Genomic DNA, 23,224 nt, shown 5'->3' with positions numbered 1-23,224 from the left:
AGGAGCCACGACCACTGCTGTCGTGGAGATGAACATATAATAAATAACCATTATGGAGCAAATCGAAAGTTACGAGTTGCAGTCCTTCTCCCCGAATCGTCGCAAGTTTGCCAACCTCAATGAAGCGAATCGAGAGATAGAATACGACGTGGACGTCGGGGACGGGTTCATTCACCCTCACAGAGCTGATTTGTATATCAAGTTTGATGTTGTGAAGAGAGACAACGGCGAAGCATTCCTTGCCAATGCAAATTTAAAACTTGTAGATAATTTTGTGCCGTACATGTTCTCGCAGGTGGAAGTTAGAAAGCATGGCACCGTCATCGATAGGGTTGACTACCCCGTGATTACCCCTACAGCAGTGGGAACACTGAAACTCTCCAAGACCGATGCAGCATACTACCACGCAGGGGGATTCGAAGCACGTACAAAAATCAAAACTCAAGGTCACACAGTACTGGTTCCCATGCGCCTGCTTCCTGGCTTCTTCTCCGACTATACAGAGATTATGTGGAAGGGTGGTTTGCGCGTCACTTTTCGCTGAAGCGCAAACGCTGATGTGTTACAGCTCCTTGAGTGCAGACGGTTCAGCACTTCCCAACATACTACCCGATCCTGCGAAGTGCATCATCCAGTCCATGGAGCTGCGCATGCCCGTAATGGAATACGAAACTAACTACGCTGTCAAGTACAAAGCAGACATTTTGAACAATCCCCATGTACGCATCCAATTCTACAATTACCAGTGCGTGCAGAAACATGCTTCCGGCAACCATTTTGAATTTGACGTGACCACACAGTTTAACAGCATCCGGTACGATATGCCAGAGTTTGTGGTCGTGCTCTTCCAGACGGGGGAGGACAAAACCGAGAAAAGATTCGAGCCAGTTCGACAACTGCAAGATCAAGAACATCTACCTCAAAAATGGCAGGAACGAGATATTCCCGCGTGAGAACTACAACCTGAACATTGCAAACAACGACTATCTGAAACTGTACGAGGCATACACAGCTTACAATAGAGTGACCTCCGGCAATGTGGATGTGTACTACAACCCCAATCAGTTCATAGCTCGCAGACCCATGTTCGTCATTAACACATCGAAGAGAAAGCAGGTGGTTGTTAACGATCGTACCAACATCAAAATTGTGTGCGAGTTCCATGACACCTTGCCTGCCGATACTCTATGCAGCGTTATTCTTATTGCAGAGAAAACTTTTGTGTATGATGTCAAGAATGAAAGAGTGACTGAACAGTTTTAGATACAAGAAAAAAATGGATAATTCTATAAAAATCACACTAACCTTAGATCCAAACATTCTTCACACATAAAAAAATCACTATACTATAGAAATTTATGACAATACTGAGTAGTGCCAACTTCTATTTGTAGGTTAGCTTCGCCTGTGAAATATCATATGGTGAAATTTTTGTGGAGTAAGTTGGCAGGCAACACTGCGAGCCCCTCCCAATGTGGGCCCCCTCGAAAAGTAGTAGTTGGGCATTGAACAAAGGCCACGACATACATCGTGAAAAGGGGCTCACACATCGTAGCCGTTTACGTTGAGGGCCCACCCCACCTACAACAAGGCCCGTAGGCGTTTACGTTGAGGACCCACCACCTACAAAAATAAGATTGAGCAAAAAAATAGGATCAGTCCACCTACAAGGGTTGCGTAGAAACAGCCATTTTTACACTTTGTAGGTTATTTTAACCCGTAAAAGCCTGTAAAAAAGTGAATAGGTTAAGTTATATCACGTAAGATCATGGCATACCTACAAAGATGAGGCTCGAAAAATTAGATTGAGCAAAAAATAGGGCTAGAACATCGTCCAACGCAATAAAATCCATGAACAAAATCATCAAAATATGTCACAACTGAGGTTAAATATTAGGCATACCTACAAGGATTACTTAGAACCAATACACTTCCACTACTAAGCTGGCAGTCACAGATCGTGCTCACGCCAGCACAAAAAGGAATTTGAATTTAAAATTTTGGGTGCGTTAGCACTAAAGCTATTTTGCACCCGTCACATTATAAGGGGTCCAGCCCCTTATCGTTACACATAACAACTCTAACTTTGTATAACTTAATTCATAAGATATTAAAATCTTCTAACTTTGGTTAAAAGCTGAGGCTGTAAACGGGCACTCAGCACAAATAAGGACTAATCTTCAGTCCAGGGTGTACTACGTGGAAGTGAGGTTGACTATTGAGTGCACTACAAGGAAGGAGCACCCCTTAGACCCCAGCACAAAGAGGACAACGAAGTCCGACCAGACTGGCAGAAAATGACAAGATCTTCCAGTTTGGAACCAACAGCGGCTCAAGGAAATTCAGCCGTATCCAAAGACGGGATCGCAAGGGCACGTTAAGCGCCACAAGCGACAACGACGCATCACCGAACAAACCCGTCAAGAAGAGGAAACAGTCCTCCCAGCCCGGCACTAGTGCCGGCACAGACTCTGACGAGCCGGCGCGAGGACAAACCAATAGGAAGAAATCCGCGAAGAAAGAAAGGATATGATCCTCAACTTATTTCCGGCACTAAATGTTCCCGATGGGTCGAAGAAAAATATGTTTCTTGACCATACTCATGATAAGGAGGACAGCGCTGGATGGACTCGCATCAGCCAACCGTCATCAAGCACACAGGGAAACAAAAGCTTCCCACCCATAACGGTGCACAACCTCTCACGTTTTCTGGCACTATGTAAGTCCAGAAACATTAAAAAATTCATAGGAACAAATAAGGGGAAAAGGTCAGCGCCGGAGACGGTGTGACCTACAATAAAATCCTCACTGAGCTGCGGGACTCGAATTTCGAGTTTCACTACTTCTAAAGGAAAGAGCATAAACCTTGTCGATACGTAGTCCGAGGGCTCTTAATAACAACAGACCCACATGAACTGAGGGAGGAATTTGAGGCCGAGACATGAATCAAAGCGGAAGTCCTCCAAATGACGAAGTTGTACACGAGGTACAGCCCACCGAAAAGGGAAAAGTGCGAGCTTTTCAAAATCAACACCCTCGAAGCTGACAAGCAGAAACTTCGACTTCTCAAGTCCACGACTTTTCTCCTCCAACAGAGGGTAATCGTGGAAGGCTACAGGGTCCCAAATAAGGCTATGCAATGTTTTCAATGCCAGGGATTCCACTACAGCCGACATACCTGCTTCGTTAAATCGAAGTGCGTACGCTGTGACTCTGCTCACGACGTCTCTGACTGTGACAGAGAAACCAACAAGGTCCGATGGCGCGCACAAATGCGAGGATCTTCCCTGTCCTGAAAAAAGTAAACCAAGGGAAAATCCAGCGTAATTACAAGCAGGCACCGAAGCCCGCAACACCGACCCCTCTTCCACGGGAAAAGAACAGCTTAACAAAGCAAATTCAAAAACCAGCATGGAAGCAAATCAACGTTCTCGAACAATTTTGAAATATGGCTGAGAAGATTTATTGGTCTGTAACTAGTTGGGAATAAGATTTTGAGGATGGGACAGATAGTGTCCATCTTCCATTGCTGCGGGAAGTATGCGTTTAGCAGCATTGCATTAAAAATGCGCGTTATGAATACTGTCATCTTCCTTGTGCCCTTCCTCAACTCTTCTGGTAAAATTTTCTCTACTCCTGGAGCTATCTTGCCATCTGGGTCTTGACGGGTTCAGGTGAAGTTCTCGAAGTTCCAGTCTGATTAGACTCTGCCATCGTATGTAGCACAGTAATTCGTAAATTTGTTAGTCATTTGTCATGGCGGGATAGTCTAGAGTCAGGCGGTATGTCACTTACAACTGTCGAAAGTGAAGAGTTTATTTAGAAGGAAAGGCAAATTGCCTATTGTCAAGGAAATTGACGAGTGGGTAATTTGTTGAGGTATCCCCTTGGGGAGGGTGGTTGGTAGTGAAGTAATTCATTTCTAGGTATCTCCCACATGGGAGGGTGGTTGTATTGAGTTAAATTGATTGTGAGGTAAGGAATGCCCCTGGAGGAAGAGGTACGTATTTATTGATTAATTGCAAGAAGTGCTAGGAACAGGGACTACTGCTCCGTTGAATAACGAGGGAATTGCTGTTAGGAGTGGAAGGAAAGGTAATATGAGCGTTCAATGATCTTTATCTGGTTGAAGGGAGATCTTCTTCGCACCTTCGTAAATGGTCATCCATGTAGTGACCCGTCGTGGCACTACTTTACATTTGTTGAACAGTCACCCATCCAACTATTGTCCCAGCGCGACGCTGCTTGACATTTTGAGAGCGGTCACCCATCCGAGTACTGACCCGGCGGGACGCTGCTTAACATTTTTCTAGAAGATCTGGAAGATGTAGACGTTCTCTGCTCTCATCTGGTCGGAATTTATTGGACCCGCCGCATCTTATGCACTCTGCGGGCTGGCTGTATCTGGCCGATGGTGTGTACCGTGGGGTTTGGATGTGTGGCTGCATTGCCCAGAATTTTAGACGTTCTCTCATCATCATCTCGAACAGTTGTTCCACGTCCAAGTCCTCGTGTATCTGAGCGTTGGAGGTGTATCTGTCAGCTCCGTATATGATCCGGAGGGCTCTGGTTTGGACCCTCTGTAGATGTTTGATGGAGCTGCATGTCCCCATACCACGCAAGCGTAGATAAGGAGAGTTCGGACTGCGATGGTATAGATTGACAGTCGCGTTGAGATCGACAGGACATGACTGCGAAGCAATGGGTAGAGGCGCCCTAATCTTTGCGAACCTTTGTTGGCAATGTCCTTGATGTGCTTCTGGAACGTCATCGACTAGTCCAAGAGAACCACTAGGTACTTGGCTGATTCTTCTAATGGAATTTGGCGGTTGAATAGAAGAAGGCTGGGTTGGAGAGGTATCATTCGTCTAGTGAAGATCACTGCTGAGCTTTTCTCCGCATTGACCTTTATCCTCCAACGTGTGGTCCATGCTTGATATAGGCGGAGGTACCGCTGCATGTAAGCCTCGCAGAGTCTCAAGTTGAGGCTGGACGTGAAGATGGCCGTGTCATCAGCATACACGGCCAGCATTGACATGGGTGATGTAGGCATGTCCGGAATGTACAGAGCATACAAAAGTGGTGATTAAATGGACCCCTGAAGGACTCCTGCCGTGATTGGATGTGGAGTCGATGTGGCCTCGTTGAAGCGGACCACAAGGTGTCTATCGGTCAAGAAAGAACGAAGTAGCTTCAGCTCCCATTGTTGAAAACCCAGCTGGTGAAGTTTGAAGATGAGTCCGTCATGTCAGACGCAGTCGAAAGCTTTCTCCACGTCCAGGAATACTCCTATGGTGAAGGCGCGTCTGTTGAAATTCAGTGTTCAACTCGAAGCAGTTGAGTGGTAGTGCTATGGCGTGGACGGAAGCCGTGTTGAAAATCTGGCAGCATGTTTCCCTGGAGGGCAGTGGTCTTGAAGCGATCAGATATTAATATTTCCAATGTCTTGCTTAGATGACTGAGCAAGCTGATGGGCCTGTAGTTCACGGGAAATATTGGGGTCAATCCATATGAAATCATACAACCTGGTTGCTTGACCATTTTTAAAAAAGTTTATTTTTTGAGTGGTGTGAGCCTCATATATTGACAGTTCAGAACCACTCTTATTTTATTTTTACTATCACCGATTTGAAGATGGCGGGCATTTTTTTTATCATGGCGCGCGTCATTTTCTCCATTCGTAAGCATCAGCGGCAACTTTTTTTCTCAGTTCTGGTAAGTCCTACGACAATGAGACAAAATCTGTGATGTTAAGCACATTATAGGCTACAATTATATTTCTGTGTAATTTTCTAAATATTATTCCTTCATAATAAATTTTAAGGTTAAAATTGTGTATTTTAATCGCTGAAAATTACATTTTCGGACATTTTTTTGAGGGGGAAGGCAGTTTGCTTTACACTTGAATTTTTTGCGCAAGTACCTGTGTACCAATAGAGTACGTCAAAATTATTTGAAGCTTGAGACTTTAATATTTGTTTTTCTACAGGGTCATAAACATGTACTTTTTGTTAAAAAATTCCAAGTTCAGGGTTAAATATCTCTGGTGGGCAGTTGTTTAAAAATCTGAAATTTGTACACAATACAGTACTTCAGGATAAGTAACTTCAGTAAAAATTTTGAGTTTGAGATTTAATTGGTTTAGAAGATACAAAACTCGTGAAAAATTCAACATTTTGCATTAAATATGGCATGTCTAATTTCATTTCTTATTATCATTTTGTGTTGAAATTCTGCAAACTGTAATTTGGAATGTCAATGAACAACATTACAATCCTGAAATGGATGTGCAGTAAAGTATATATACGAGGGCGTGCTGAAAAGTAACGCTTCGTATTTTTTTATTTTCTTTGTTACCTTGTAAACGCATTTTGGATTTTGAGCAACCATACATTGCACTTATAAGACTTTCCACCTTCTCCATTGAAGGTTTCAAACTTCTATCGCCAAGGGGGTGCTGAACTATTGCGAGGAAAATGTCCGTATGTAACCATGCAATGTTGGTGAAGCGCCTGAAGTAGCGTGCCGGGATCGAGTTTCTAAGCGCAGAAAATGTGCTACAAATTGACATTCATCTGAGACTGAGGGAATATTATGGAGATGAATGTGTAGACATCAGTACTGTGCGATCTTGAGTTTATCATGCTCTTAAAGAAAACCCCAACTGAACACGATTCCGATGACCTGCCATCAGTCGCAGTTCGCGGCCTTTCATTCCATTCTCTCACATAGGTGAGATTTCTTCAGCTGGGGTTTTCTTTAAGAACATGATAAATTCAAGATCGCAAGATCGGGATATGACTGTACCCACTTGTCGAGGAGTGAAGAGAGGCGGTGGAGGAATAATGGCCAGATGATTGAAGTATTCCTCTGCCCATAGTTCTACTTCCTCGATGGTGTCATCTGCTGCTAACTAATGGCGAACTCTTCTGCTTGACTGGGAGGTTCGAATGTCATTCCCATTGCAGTGTGCAGGACTGGATTCCTGGGACGAGTCCGTTTGCCTTGTAGATTCCTGAAGGTTTTCCAGAAGCTTTCCGGATGCCCGGATGTTGTTCTGCTTCTGTAATTGTGGTATCCCACTTTTGGATGGTATCACGATGTAGTTGTCTGCGTATCTTCCGAGAAGTCAAGTTCAGAAGACGACGATACTCTGGGAATCTCGTGGTCTGGAATCTACGGCGAGCCCATCTTTTTGTGCGTGTCAGAACGTTGAGCCGTGGATCTGTGGCTGCTCGATGTTCGTCCGGAGTGTGAAAAGTGGCTGCTCTGCTGCCAGTGGTAATGGCTGCAGTGAGGCGATGTACGGCTATTTCAATCTCCGGTGGGCTGCTAATATGGTCTTGTAGGTCGATGTTGGTGTTCAGGAGAGTTCTGTATAAGTCCCAGTCTGTAGTTGGAACTTTGCGTATGGATCTCTGCGCTGTCAGGATCTCATGATCAAGACGGAAGATGATTGGGTCATGATCAGAGTCCAGAGCGTTTATGACGATGGGTTCCTCCTGAAGCTGAAGTCCTCTGGTAACTACGACATCTAGAACGTCTGGGAGACCATTTGCCATCGGAAAGAAGGTTGGTTCTCTCGGTGCCTGAACGGTGAAGTTGAGTCGTCGGGATAGCTGAAGGAGAGCATCTCCTCTAGGGTTGTTGACTCGAGAATGCCAAAGCGGATGCTTGGTGTTGAGGTCGCCCCCAATGACAACTTTGGGGCCCAAGCCGAATATGGTCCGGAAGTCGTCTGCTGTGACTTGGGCAGTTGGTCTGACATCCTGCGACGACAATGAAGCTTGAATGTGGCGTGTAAATGTCCACAGCTATGGCTTCAAGCTGTTGTAGGTTGTTGACGTTGATTTGCTTTGACGGGATATTTGCCTTGACCAGGATGAGAAGTCCTCCTTTGGTAGTCGTGGTTCTATCTTGCCTGTAGATATTATAGTTTGGTAATTGTAGCTGCATTTTGTTGTTTAGGCGAGTTTCATTGATCAGAACGATATCGATGCGTTGCTCGTTCAAGAATTGTCTCGGAAGGAGGCGTTGGTTCCATAGTCCATTTGCGTTCCAGGCGCAAGTGTTTATCTTTTGGTGAGGCGTCGTTCGTTTATTGGTCGCCATGGGTCAGCATTTGAAGAAGAAACTCGACCATGGCAGTTATCTTTCCAGGAGCTTCAGGCGCGGCAGCAACACGACTTAGCCCTTTTTTTTTTTAGTATAGGCAGATACTTTTTGAGAAAATCACTTTGAAGGAAAGTGATGATTGATTGGAGATCCTGGCCCAGTCCTCCGGTGGTTGGTAGGCCTTGGGCAGACGGTGTCTTCCCCCTCCCGTCGAGGAGCTGGTTCTCGCTGTGGTGTGCTGCTGGCACGGTCAGGAAGGTTTACCGGCTGCGATGAATTGTACTTCTTGATGGGTTGCCGGGATGTACCGTCGCGCTCCTTCACGTTTCTGGCTGGCAGAGATTGGCCTTTCTGCTGACTGGGTCTTGAAGATTCGGTTTTCCCGGATATAGAGGAGGAAGTACCTTGCTGCTTACTGATGGTAGGATGGTCAACTGGGGGTGGATCTTCCCTTCGTTGAATTCCCTGGATGTTTTTTACGTCCCTCTTTGGCAGTGGACGAAATCCATCTTGGAACAGGAGCGTTTCTTCTCTTCGTTGTTGAAGTTGAAGATCTCTGGGAGGACTTCTGGGCGTTCCTGGCTGACTTCATTACCTTAAATACCGGGCAACCTCGGTAACTGGCCGGCTGGTCGCCTCCGCACAAGGCACAAACGGGTGGATGCTTGTCTCCTTTCTTCTCGCAGAAGGCTGATAAATGTTCCCCTGCTCATTTCACGCAGCGGGAGGTGGCTTGTCAGGTATCTGAAGAGTGTCCCAGACGTTGGCAACGGTAGCATTGCAGTATGACTGTCGTACGGTAAGGTTCCACAGTGACCTTGAAGATACCGATGTCCGTTAGCTTGGAAAAGTCCTTCCGGTTTCCCTCTCGGGAGAGAGAGACGAGGAACAGCGGCATGGGTTTTCTGACATTGCCTGGAGCCCTACGAGAAAGGATGTTAATGCGTTTTACTTTGAATCCCGAGGATGTAAGCTCCCTCTGGATGTCGACAATGGGCATGTCCACGGAAAATACCCTGATGACGCCTTTGACTGGACGTTCTCGTTTCGGAAGCCCGTAGGCCATCTGGATGTGGTTAAAGTCGCAGTAGGCTTTCACTGAATTGAAGTCTCCGCTTGTCAAACCGCTGTTTGTTTGATTTTAGGCTTTTCCTTGAGGTGGTGTACTATCTTGGCCAGCGTTGTATATTTGTTTTCCACGTCAGAAAGGAAACATGGGGGTGGTTTGACTGCTGGTGGAACTTCTTTACTGGAAGTCGTCTCCATCTTATCTGTGTCCTTTTCTGCAGGAACGTTATTATGTAGCTTGTTAAAGATGTTATGGTCGGCAAAGTTAACCCGTTGTAGGGTTCTTTTCCCCCTAAAGGTCTTCTTAGGCAGTTTAAATCCCTCAGAACTAGGGATAACTTCATCGTCCGTGTCTGAGGAACTCGACTCGGGATGGTTTCTTTTTGCAGAAATTGTCAATTTATCGATGATCTCTACTTGAGACTGATCAATAGAAGCGGCACCCGCAGGGGGAGGGGGTGGAGGAGCCGGTGTTTTCCTTGTCAAGCACAAATTGGCCGTTTTGCTTGTCTTTTTCCATGGCGTATCGAAAATCCCTACGTTGATTTCTCCGCGGTCCGCGCTTGGAGAGGTGTACACTAAAAACTCGACGAGCTCAAGTATTCGAGGTGTCCCTGGAGCACGGTGAGGGTTGATATGCTGTTGCTTATCATGGCGGGTTTTACTTTATTTGAAGTTTCAGCTTCACTGCTTTGCCTTCGGACTCAAATGTTGGTGTTTTTACTTGGCGTTTCTTATTTACATTGGATTCTTTAGTTGACGCCGTGCAACTGTCCATCCATCCATCCATCCATCCATCCATCTGATCTTGGCGGTTTTCTTTGAAGTTCTGAAGTTCCAGTCCGGTTGGACTCTGCCTTCGTATGTAGCACAGTAATTCGTAAAATTTTTAGTCATTGGTCATGTCGGGATAGTCTAGAGTCAGGCGATATGTCACTTACAACTGTCGAAAGTGAAGGGTTTATTTAGAAAAGGAAAAGGCAAAATGCCTAAGGTCGAGGAATAATTGACGAGTGGACAATTTGGTGAGATATCCCCTTAGGGAGGTTTGAATAATGAGGGAATTTGCTGTAGGATTGGAAAGAAAGGTAATATGAGCTTTCGGTGTTCTTCATCAGGCTGAAGGGGGGTCTTCATCGCACCTTCGTAAATGGTCACCCATCCATGTAGTGACCCATCGTGGCACTGCTTAACATTTGTTGAACGGTCACCCATCCAACAAGTGACCCGGCGTAACGCTGCTTGGCTTTAGTTGAACTGTCACCCATCCAACTACTTTCCCGGCGCGACGCTGCTTGGCTTTTGGGGAGCAATCACCCATCCGAACGCTGACCCGGCGGGACGCTGCTTGACATTTGACTTGAAGATCTGGAAGATGTCGACTTTCTCAGCTATCTTCTGGGCAGAACTTATTGGAGTCGCGGCATCTTATGGAGTCTGCGGGCTGGCAGTATCTGGCCGATGGTGTGTACCGTGGGGTTTGGATGGTGTGGCTGCATTGCCCAGAATTTGAGACGTTCTCTCATCATCATCTCGAACAGTTCAACTTCCAAGTCCTCGTGTATCTGGGCGTTGGATGTGTATCTGTCCGCTCCGTAAATTATCCGTAGAGCCCTGTTTTGAACCCTTTGAATATATCTGATGTTGGATGGAGCTGCATGTCCCCAGACCACGCAAGCGTAGAGAAGGAGAGTTCTGACTGCGATTTTGTAAATTGACAGTCGCGTTGATAGAGAGAGGACTTAGCTGCGAAGCAATGGGTACAGACGTCCCCGTCTCTGCGAACCTTTGTTAGCGATGTCCCTAAGGTGGTGCTGGAACGACATCGACTTGTCCAAGAGAACCCCTAAGTACTTGGCTGAGTCTTCTAGTGGAATATGGTGGTTGAAGAGAAGGAGGCGGGGTTGGAGGCGTATCCTGCGTCTAGTGAAGATCACTGCTGCACTTTTGTTCGCATTTACCTTTATCCTCCAACGTGTGGCCCATTCTTGGTAGCGGGGGAGGTACCTTTGCATGTAAGTCTCACAAAGTCTCAGGTTGAGGCTGGATGTGAAAATGGCCGTGTCATCTGCATACACTGCCAGCATCGTCATGGGTGATGTCGACATGTCCGCAGTGTACAGGGCGTACAGAAGTGGTGATAAGATGGACCCCTGAGGAACTCCTGCCGTGATGGGATGTGGAGTTGATGTGGCCTCATTGAAGCGGACCACAAGGTGTCTGTCCGTCAAGAAAGAACGAAGTAACTTCAGCTCCCCTTGTTGAAAGCCCAGCTGGTGGAGTTTAAAAATGAGTCCATCGTGCCAGACGCGGTCAAAAACTTTTTCCACATCCAGGAATACACAATGAATGTCTTCGAGATCTGGTCATTGGCTTTCTTCATTTCCCTGCCTGCCTCTCTGATGCGGTCCATTATGTGACTGTTGCCCATCTTCTTGAAGAATGTGAAGAAGGCTGCCGCATCGTCTTCCTTCTCGGGCTGTGCTGGGCTAGTTGTTCTGGGTGCTGGCGTCTGGTTTGGGTCTGCTGCTCTGGCGTATGGTGTGCGAGATGTAAAAGGTGCAGCTGGTACCGTTCCGATGTGGTATTTCTCTTTGAAAGCCAGGTGGTTTGCTTGGAGGTTGCGGTTGTGCTGCGGGAGGTGGCTGTCTTTGGGTTGGCTCCTCTCTTCTGTTTATCTCTGGCTGGCCGGGATGCTGTTGTTGCTGGTTCTTGGTGTTGACGGAGATTTTGCAGCCTCTGTAGTTGGCCGGGTGATCAAGCCCACAGTTGCAGCATTTGGCTGGAGTTTGTCTGTCCTTCTTGGTGCAGTCATTTGTGACATGGTTGCCAGCACATTTAACGCAGCGAGGCCCTGCCTGGCATTGGTACTGCGAGTGCCCCAGACGTTGGCACCGGTGGCACTGGAGTATTCCCGGCGAACGGTAGGGTTCTATGTAGGCCGGGTAATTCAGCATGTGGTCTGTTCCGTAGATGTCCCTGCAGCGTTCTTCTCTCTTCAGCGATACCAGGTATAGGTACCCGATCATTGGTGGTCTTGTCCCTCTTCGTCATCTGCTTGACGTCGAGAATATTGAAGTTCTCCGCCAGCTCTTCCTTTATGTGTTCAGCAGGCTTGTGAATTGGAAGTTTTCTGATGACCACCTTAAGTGGCCTCTCTCTTCTCGGGGTCTCAATGGCGTATCCGTTCTGCTGTTGCTGGCAGAAGGCGATAAGTTGATCGTATGCTCTGGTGGTCTGAAACTGGATTTTAAGTCCGTCTCGGATCTGCTTCACTGCTGGATTTTCTTTCGCTGATCTGGCAATGGTGGAGGTGAAGATGTACTTGTATTTCACGTTGAAGACAAATACAGCAGGTGGTCTGGGCTGTCTACGTGGAGGCTGTGATGGATCCACTTCCTCCCCGTCCGAATTGTCCAGTCCGTCATACAGATTGGGAGACTCGACTGACTTGCGCTGGTTGTCGTTTGGAATCCTTGATCTCGCTGTCTTCTTGGCAAACGTGAAATCCCCTTCTGCATCCATGGCTTCTTTTTCGGATGATTCTGGATGTTCTCTTTTCCTGTTGGCTGAATCTGCATTGGCTTGCTGAGAGTGCAGAGCTCGATCTGCTGACTTGTACATGGGTATCCCACCATCTCCACCATTCACGGGAAGGTGTACTTCTTGATGGCCCGGAGGGATGAGCCTCCGCGCTCCTTCACTTTCCGGGGACACAAGTCCCCCAGGATTGGTCCGCTGAGTATTCTGCTGGATGTCTCGCGCTTTGCCCATGCTGGGTCGGGGGGACCTGATGGGCTCGTGGCTGCGCGTGCCGGGAGTTCGCGCCCAGAGTCCACAGAGGGAGGTTCGAGAGGGAGCTCTGCTGTGACAGGTGACCCCACGCCAGGTAGGTATCATTCGGAACCACCGCGCGCGAGAAGAGAAAGTTGTTTTACGTTACCGAGCGAAGCTAGCGAGCTACCAAGCGACATACGAGTGTTCAGCGGTACGGACGTGCGTTCCCCTTCACCTAGGGGGCGAACCCGCTGAAAAGTAAGCGTAAAGGCAACCGGCCCCAGCTTTTTGTTTACCGTAAAGGGAAAAACCGTTCGAAAAAGTGCGAAGTGTCGGCGCTGCGGACGCTGTCTTCCATCGCGGGGGACAGCACGCCGAGAACGGGCATTGAAGGGCAACCGGCCCCGAGCCCATTGAAAGGGAGGGACTCGCTTTTCGTTCTTTCTTGTGGCCCTCAGAAAAACTGTTCTAGGGTAAACGCTAGTGGCCATACGTAGGCAAAACAATCCGAGTGCTAATGCGTAGTGTACAGTGTGCCCCATAATACAAGTGAGCCAGTGCGACAGGACGCATACCCCCCCCCCCAGGATGGATAACAAGGAATCAGGACCAGGCAACGGAAACGGACTAGGAATAACCGGACGGACAAGGACTCCAGGTGACAAGATACCGCTACCCAAATCAATTACGCCAGCGCGAGCTGCAGCTGCCGAAGCCCTCGTCGAGGTACAGGAAATTGGTAAGTCGCATGCTCCAAATAATACACTGCATGATAATACACTGCATGACGCAAACAATAGTGATACATACACCATAAATGTACAACAAAAAACACCAGGCATCCCCAAATCCTTTGTAGAGGCCTTGAAATCCCCAAACGCTAATGAATCCCTGAATCATTGTGCTTCCCTCGAAAGCCAAGATCAAATCAAAGTAATGAAATCCACAGAAGTGAAAAGAACGCCCCCAATTACGGTAACGAGCCACAGTACCTATCAGAAATTGGCACGTACTTATAATGACATTAGAGTCAAGTACGTAAACAAAAATTACAAAATAACTGCCCTCTCAAAACAAACTTTTGATGCAATTATTGCAGAATTAAAACAAACCAAAGCAGAATTTTACTATACCAGCTTTATTAATGTTAAACCAGTTAAGGTGGTCATTAAGGGTCTCCCACCTGTAATGAAAACAGGGGAAATCGAGGAGTTCCTGCGTGCAGAACTGGAGTGTGACTCAATATCAGTACTCCAGATGACCAAGCAGGAAGGCAATGTGAAAGTGCCACTCCCGGTCTTCCTGGCGAGACTCCCAAACGCCACCTTAAGAAAGGAAATTTTGAAACTTGAATTCATATGCAAATGCTCAGTTTTTATTGAAGAATACATTCAAACATCAGCACCACAATGCTATAATTGCCAAAAGCTCTTTCACTCGAGCTTAAACTGTCATTTACCACCCCACTGCGTTAAATGCGCAGGTAATCACCACCACAGGCAGTGCAAAATGGGCCCACAAGACAAGCCCAAATGCGCGAACTGTGGGGGGGGAGCACGCTGCAAGCTTCAGGGGGTGCAAAGTTTTCCAGGTAAATAGATCTCCCCCCGAAAACCAAGTTACGCAGGTCCAACAAAACCATTACCAATTTAGTAAAGGAAACCGGGAAGCACAAAAAAAGCATCCCCCCTCATGTCACTTAAACCAGGTACCAAGGCTGTCATTAGCAAAGGTACACAGAAGCAACCCAACCCCCCAAAAAAACAACCCCCCCCCGCTCATGTCACTAGAATCAGGCACAGATTCAGATACTGACAACGAGGGATTTACCCTTGTCACAAGAAGAAAAACTAGAAATTTTGTAAAGCCAAGAAAACAACCCCCCCCTACTCAGCCAATCGACTCCAGTGACGAGTCCCCCCCCTCCCCGAAAGCAAGTCCAAAAGTCAAAAACCAAAAGCCAAATGTCAAAAGACAGAAATCAACCCCCTCCTACAAAACCCCTAACTAAATCCTTGGATGAGGAAGCTTACCCCCCCGCCCAGTTTATACCCCAGAAAGGCTGAAACCTAAGCCCGCAGGTGTTTCCAAAGAAACCCAAACCAACCCCCTCCCCCCGCCCATCAGCATCTCCAGTACCTCAGCAAATTTAATTAAATGCGTTGAGGAAATAAACCTAGAATTTGACCCCGCCAGCATATTTATTTACCTCAAAAGATTAATAAAGTGCTACAAAGTACATAAGGACCCCGAAACCCTCACATTAGTTGAGTTATTAATTAACGTTTCCATCCCCAATGGCTCCCCCCCTAATCCCCCCATCAAAATACTGGCCTTCAACTCTCAAGGCCTCTACACGCAAAAATTAGATATCCAGGAATATCTACACGAGGAGAATATAACCATAGCCTTCTTCTCAGAAACAAAACTAACACCAAACAAAAGATTTAGCCTACAGGGGTACAAAATTGTTAGAATAGACAGGGCAGGCGCTGGGCAGGGACTCGGTATGCTAGCCGCCATTAAAGCTGATATTCAATTTGTAATCCTCTCCCCCCTCCTCTGACATCCATAGAAACAATTATAGTTAGAACACACACCAATCATGGCCCCCTAACAATAGCAGGTGTGTACCAAGCCCCCTCCAAAGCAATTGACCTAGCCGACATTCGTTCTTTAGAAAATATTGATAATAAAGTAATAATAGTAGGTGACTTCAACTCTAAGCACAAAAATTTCTGCAGTAGAAACTCCAATCAGAATGGCAACAAGCTGAACGAATTCCTTCAGAAGAGTAGGCTTCGTATTCTATCACAATATAACCCAACCTACTATCCCCATGACTGTAATAAAAGGCCGGATGTATTAGATTTCGCCCTGTTTAAAAACGTTCGCCAATACCTCAATATAACAGCAGTCCATGAATTTGTATCTGACCACTTACCGATAATAATAACGTTAAGCGCTAACCCCTTCAAGCAAGAACGTGGCAAATCATTTAACTACCCAAAAGCAGACTGGCAAAAATTCCATACTGAAGTTGTAACCCAACTAAATAACTTTCCCCCCATCACGGGTACTGATAATATAGACGAGGCTGCAAATTTGTTAACTAAATCTATTCACAAGGCAGCAGTAAATTCAATCCCTTATAGGAAAGCACAGGCAGCAGAAATAGATTCTCTCCCACCAGAAATAAAGCAACTCATTCATACAAGAAACAGGCTCAGAAAAACAATGCAAAGAACCCGGGATAGAACTTACAAACCAATCATAAACAGGCTCCAAAGAATAATCACTTTCGAACTTGAGCAGTACAGGAACGATAAATGGAAACAAAAAATCCAGAAAATCAACTTTAAAGACAATTCAGTATGGAAGATAACCAAAAATCTCAGGAATGCCAGAACCCCCCCCCCCCCACCCCAATTCACGGTAGGCGCGGTCTAGCATACGAGGACGACGAAAAAGCCCAAGCGTTTGCCGATACACTCGAAAACACCTTTCAGGAAAACCAAAACTCGAACAACGACAGGGAAGAAAGAGAAATATGTAGAACTGTCAATCACTTTCTCCAAAGCGACGAAAATGACAACCCAGTCCCCACAAACGTTGCGGAAGTAAACCAAATAATTAAATACCTAAACCCGAAGAAGGCCCCAGGCCTGGATGGCATACAAAACATTTTGCTCAAAAACCTCCCCCCCTTAGCTATAGAGAAAATAGTGGTGTTAGTAAATAAGATAATGGAACTAAATTATTTCCCCCAAAACTGGAAAAAAGCGAAGGTCATAACCATCCTCAAAACAGGCAAGGACCCACTTTTTCCCCAAAACTACAGACCCATAAGCCTCTTGAATACCTTAGCTAAAATCACTGAAGCAGTAATTCTGAGAAGAATTAAGTTTTACCTTGAACAGGCCAACGTAGTAATACCAGAACAGTTCGGTTTTAGAAACAAACACTCTACCACCCACCAACTGCTCCGCGTCACGGAGCACGTCACCACCAAATTTAACCAAAAAATGTCGACCGGCGCCATACTTTTAGATATTGAGAAAGCCTTTGACAAAGTCTGGCACAAAGGTTTGATTTACAAATTATTCATCACAGGACTCCCAACTTGCTATATCCGCTTAATCCATTCATACCTCGAAAACCGCTCATTCAGAGCCTCAGTTAACCAAAACCTTTCCACCGAAAGAAATATAGAAGCGGGTGTCCCCCAGGGATCCCTGCTGGGCCCAATTCTTTTCTCCATATATGTAAATGACATACCCACAACCCCCTCCACCGAAATTGCTCTTTTCGCCGATGACACCATTTTATTTACCTCAAGTAGGAACCCTGACCTCATAACTAAAAAATTGCAAACTCATGTAGACTTACTACAACCATGGTTTAGAAAATGGAAAATTAAAATAAACAACACCAAGTGTGAAGCCATTCACTTCACTAAAAGAAGAAAGAAACCCACTGGCACCTTAAAAATAGACAGAAATGAGATCGAATGGTCTAAATCAGTTAAATACCTTGGAGTCACACTGGACACCAGATTAAACTTTCAAGAGCACACCAAAAAGCAGATAGACAAAGCAACAGCAATCTTTAATCAGATTAAAGCCCTCCTCTACACTAGAAACTTTAGCATCAAATACAAAGTAATACTCTATAAAGCATTAATTAGACCCGTCCTCATGTATGCTGTCCCAGCCTGGGGCTTTGGTGCCAAAACAAATACACGAAAACTACAAGTATTCCAAAACAAAATGATTAAAGCGATAACCTCCTGCCCAAGATACACCCGACTCAACCCACTAAGGGAAGAGCTTTGTATGGCCAAAGTAGACCAGTACATAAGAAACGAAGTCATCAAGTTTCACCATTGTAGTCAGAATCACAATAATATTCTTATCCGGAAGCTGGGAAATTATGACATTACATATCATTGTAAGCATAACTTGCCTCTTCATGGGGCCTACCCCAACCCCCCCAAAACCTAGGTAAACAAAACCATTGATGCCCCCCCCCAAATAGCAGTCAAACAATAGTCATCCCAAAGGTAATGTAAATAAAGGACGAGGGGGGAGCTCCTCTCCGGGCGGAACCAACTGGGGTACACCTGGTGGGCAACGTCGGGATGAGCCCCCCTGAAAAAAAAAACAAAAAAAAACAGTTATATTTAGTTATATTTAATAATTAATCATAATACTCTAACTATCAATTTAAATCTCCCCTCAGCAAGTGTCCGAAGAGTTCAGTAGCTGCACAAGTGCGGATTGGCCTCCTCAAGGCTTCCTTAAGTACTAAGCCGGGTTTGGTGCCTTCAGCACGCCGGTGGAGGAAAGTGGGAATCCCCATGTGTGCACATCATGAACTCGTTCACTGCTCTGAAACAATCTAGCCCCCCTCCCCCCGGTTACAAACTGCACTATGTCCGCTGGCACTTCGCTTGTCGTGAGAGCAGGGAGTGGCCGGGGGAGTTGGCTCCAACCCCCAACTCCCCCCCAATACTTCCGCAATGGCCTGCAAACAAAATCAATCACAAAAGAGTCGCAAAAGTGTCCGAGGAGTTCAGTAGCTGCACAAGTGCGGATTGGCCTCTTCAAGGCTTCCTTAAGTACTAAGCCGGGTTTGGTGCCTTCAGCACGCCGGTGGAGGAAAGTGGGAATCCCCATGTGTGCACATCGTGAATTCGTTCACTGCGCTGAAACAATCCAGCCCCCCTCCCCCGGTTACAAACTGCACTATGTCCGCTGGCATTTTGCTTGTCGTGAGGGCGGGGAGTGGCCGGGGGGTTGGCTCCAACCCCCAACTCCCCCCCCCAATACTTCCGCAACGCCCTGCAACAAAACTTAGTCACAAAAGAGTCTGTAAGCCCATAGTGTAATATTGCTCATGAATGACTGATGTAGATTCAACAGACAGGTGACTCTGGAAGGTTCTGCCATTGGCTGGGCTTCTGCGCTGGTCGAGCGAGAAGTTTAGCGTGGCAGATCCTTGCCGACTACGAGAGACTTCTGACGTACTGGACACTGGCTGGACAGGCTGAGTATATTGCATTACAGTCTATCGCCCTTTATAGGCCCTCATGGCCGGGTGTAATTTACCTAAAGTCTATTGATTTATTTTGAGTTCTTAAAAGTGCAAGAAAAGGAAATTGTTTTAGTTTAGATTTTTTGGTGGATTGCTCCGGGTCATGTTGGCTGTGGGGGTTTTGGGCTGGGTTGCGATTTGCTCTGACTCGTGTAGCCTTTACTTACCGACTGCTGACTATCAAATGGGACAAATGAAACTAGGTTAACTGGGAGATAATCCATAGACATTTCTGTTGAATTAATTGTATTTGGAAAGTATAAATACTAATATGTTTTGTAATAAATATTGGGTTAACGAATATTAAGTTCCAATTGTATACTTTAAGTACCTAATATATGATCATCCACTGCGCCGATAAGACAATCCTCGTCTCACTTCTTTGGTATTAAAGGGGAAACAAGAGACGTAGAGGATTATAAGAGCAGAGCATGGTTACATGCTGGTTCTGTCTCTGGTACTTATGTACATTTGGCTATCAATATATCTATATTTCTAGTTTGGTTAGACTGTAAAATGGTGCGGTAATATGGCTACCTCCCGGAATTATTATACTGTAGATATTACGGGAACAGTGGATTGGAGGAATTTTGGTCCGCCTTTTCCCCCACTTTCTTCAACTCGTAGAGAACATTCTGCTTCGCAGTTGTTAAATGAATTTGTAGGACCCTTACCACACACCCCAGAAAATGCCCAAGGACGACAAAGGGAGGGGGAAGATGTAGAAACGTACGTAAAGGTACCTTGTAAACCTCGGTGGGTGAATAAACGCCCAAGTAAGCCTTTGGAAAGTTCGTCGTCGTCTGATGAAGACGAACGAGTATTATATAATAGGTCCGATTTGAGAAAGTTAAATATGGAAATGGCCAAAGAAAATTTGACTCAATTAATAGCTACTGTACCTATAGTTAAGGAAATTAATGCTGAAAGCCTGTATAGATTTCTGTATGTATTGCAGGGTATTAAAGACAGAAAAATGTTTCCTTCTCACGAGATTATGCTCGCAGTTTTACCAAAATTAAATACTGAAATGGGTAAATTATGGATGAAATGTATAATTGAAAATATCCCTTGGAATGATGTATTTCAAATGATCTTAAATAAGTATGCAACTTCTATTGGGAGACAGTATTTATGTAATAAATATGTACTGGGTAATCAAAGAGATAATGAAACTCCCTTAGAGTATTTAGAAAGTAGAGTTCGAGCTGCTAAGATTTTACAGTATGATATGGATGAATGCACTTTTGTAAGTTATCTTGTGGATAGACTTAAACCTCAGTATTCCCAAAAATTGTATCTAAAGGGGATACCTAATACTTTAAATGGATTGCAGAACGAGTTGAAAGTTTTAGAAAAACTTTCTTATTTGTCCAAGGATTTTTGGGGATTACATAATATCGAACGACAATTCAAGGCTAAAGGTCCTGCATTCAAAGAATATACGCCCAAATATTGTCGTAAATATTCAGCAAGTGATCCTTTTGAGCGATGGTGTCCGATGCATGTGAGAGGTGCTCAATTTGCTTTGCAAGGATTGCGTAGTGACATAGAACCCAGACAAGGTGGTGAAACTAAAGTGACTGCTGTGTTTGTTGACTGTAAAATCAATAATCTGAAATTTTTGGCCTGCTTAGATTCTGCGTCAACATATAGTTTAATTAGTGAAAGTCTCTTAGATCGAATAAAGACTAGGGGAACTGTTCGAGAATGGGATTTGGATATGCAAGTGATAGTTGGTAACAACAACCTTATGAATATCAATAAAGGAGTGATGTTAAATGTTGGTCTTGGAAATTTATCGTGGACCACAACTTTTCATGTTTGCAAAAACATGCCTTTAGACTTAGTGCTTGGTGTGAGATTTCAGAAACAGTGCCACATGGTGATTAACTATTTAGAACAAATTGTTGGTTTTTCCGGAAGTGATGAGAAAATCCCTATTAAATGGACATCTGAAAGCTTATGCAAAAATTTTCGTGTTTTACAGAATATAGGTCAAAGACAAAGACAAGATCGTCCTTCATTTCCTGTACGTTCTCCTGCCCAGGGTTCAGCCAGCACAGGCCGAGGTGTCGGAGCTCGGTCTTATCAGCGCACGAGAACTGACCAAGGTCAACATGTAGGTTTCCAGCAGGCAGCAGGTGCGAACCAGGAAAACTTCGTCAGAAATGTAAACAATGGTGAGAACTCCTTTCGGAGCCAGTCCAGGACTTCGTGGAGGCCACGAGAGAGAAGGCGTGGACTCGAATCCAGAGCTTCTGATGTTTCTGGCGCATCTTTTGGACAGTTTGCATTAGAGGACACTGAACAACAGTTATGTAAGTTGAAAAGTGAATTTTCTGATGTTATTACTTCTAAGCTAGGACGTTTAAAGAACTTTTCGTATAAAATTAAATTATATGATAATGTTCCGGTACATCGGAGTCCATATTTTGTTCCACCATCTAAACAACAGGAACTAGATGGAGTGATTACTGAATTATTAGAACAAAACATTATTGAAGCATCTTCGTCACCGTACGCAGCACCTTGCTTTGTAATTCCTTCTTCAGGGGGGACTAAAAGACTTATTTGTGATTATTCTGCAGTGAATAAGAAAATAATCTATGATGCGCACCCAGTGGCTAATATGGAAGAAACTATGGCTCAATTGAGTCAGGGGAGAGTATTTTCTGTTATTGATTTGAAAAGAGCGTTCAACCAAGTAAACTTGGATGAATCTAGTAGAGATGTAACAGCCTTTGTAACTCCCAATAATCAGTATAGATATAAGGTCATTCCATTTGGCATTAGTATTGGGCCAAGTTGCATGTCACGAGTTATGAACCAAGTTTTTCATGATTATAAGGGAAGGTTCTTACATTTATTTTGTGATGACATAATTGTTCATAGTGCTAATGAGAAAGAACATCTGGAACATTTACGTTTAGTACTGCAGAGATTACGTGAATATGGGTTAACGATTTCCCCCAATAAAAGTTGTTTTTTGAAAAGGAGAATAAAATTCTTGGGATTTATTGTGGGGCAAGGAAATTGTGAAATGGATCCAGACAGAATTGAAGCTATTCAAAATCTCCCTTCGCCGAGAAATTTAAAAGGATTATTAAGATTATTGGGTACCTTAAATTTTTATTCTAAATTTATTCCAGAGTATTCTACTGTGGTAGCTCCCTTAAATGAAATCCGGACACCCAAAATAAAGTTTCATTGGGGTTCTAGGCAACAAGAGGCACTAGAAAAAATTAAAACTCTATTTAGAGAACATGTAATTTTGAAATTGCCTGACTTAAATAAACCGTTTGTTATTCAATGTGATGGGTCCTTGAGAGGATTCGGCTCTTGTCTTTTACAAGCTGATGAAAATAATAATCTGAGACCAGTGGCGTTCTTTTCTAAAAGATTAAAAGAAGTTGATAGAAAACGAACAATTTATGAGATTGAACTTATAAGTTTAATGCAAGCCATATCACGTTTTGAATACTGTTTGAAAATTCAGCCATTTATTATTCAATTAGATAATATGAGCCTTAGTTATATGGTTAAACAATCTCGAAAATATTCCAAATATGCGAGATGGATGGAGAAACTCTCTTGTTATAAGTTTGAAGTGGTGCACATACCCTCTAAGCAAAATGTGACTTCTGATTTATTATCTCGTATGTATGATTGGAGAGATTATCACACGGAAGAATTAGATTCTGATTATGTTAGTAATGTTAATTTGGCCATGTTGGTAAACCCATTTCATGCCGATACCTTGAAGAAAGAAATGTTGAAAGATCAGGAATTGGCCAATATTATGAGACAAATGGAGCAAGGTATAAATTTCCCAAATTATAAATTGCATCGAGGTTTCTTATACAAAAGAACTAAAGCCAAGAATTTTCCTTATAGGATCTGTGTACCAGATAATTTGAAACATCCTTTAATATTATATTATCACACTAATATGCGAACAGGATCTCATGGTAATTGGTTGAAAACACTTAAGCGTCTACAGAGACACGTTACTTGGGAACATATGTCTCAGGATGTTAAGGATTTAGTTCAATCTTGTGATGTATGTCAACGAGCTAAGTGTAAAAACACAACCCCTGAAAATATATTAACGTCTGAAATTGTAACAATTCCTATGAAAAGGTTGTACATAGATATTTGTGGACCA

The sequence above is a fragment of the Lepisma saccharinum genome (assembly GCF_977018435.1).
Source record: "Lepisma saccharinum chromosome 12 unlocalized genomic scaffold, izLepSacc3.1 SUPER_12_unloc_1, whole genome shotgun sequence".
Lineage (NCBI taxonomy): Eukaryota > Metazoa > Arthropoda > Insecta > Zygentoma > Lepismatidae > Lepisma > Lepisma saccharinum.
The sequence above is the reverse complement of the archived record's forward strand: the minus strand, read 5'-3'. Positions refer to the sequence as shown.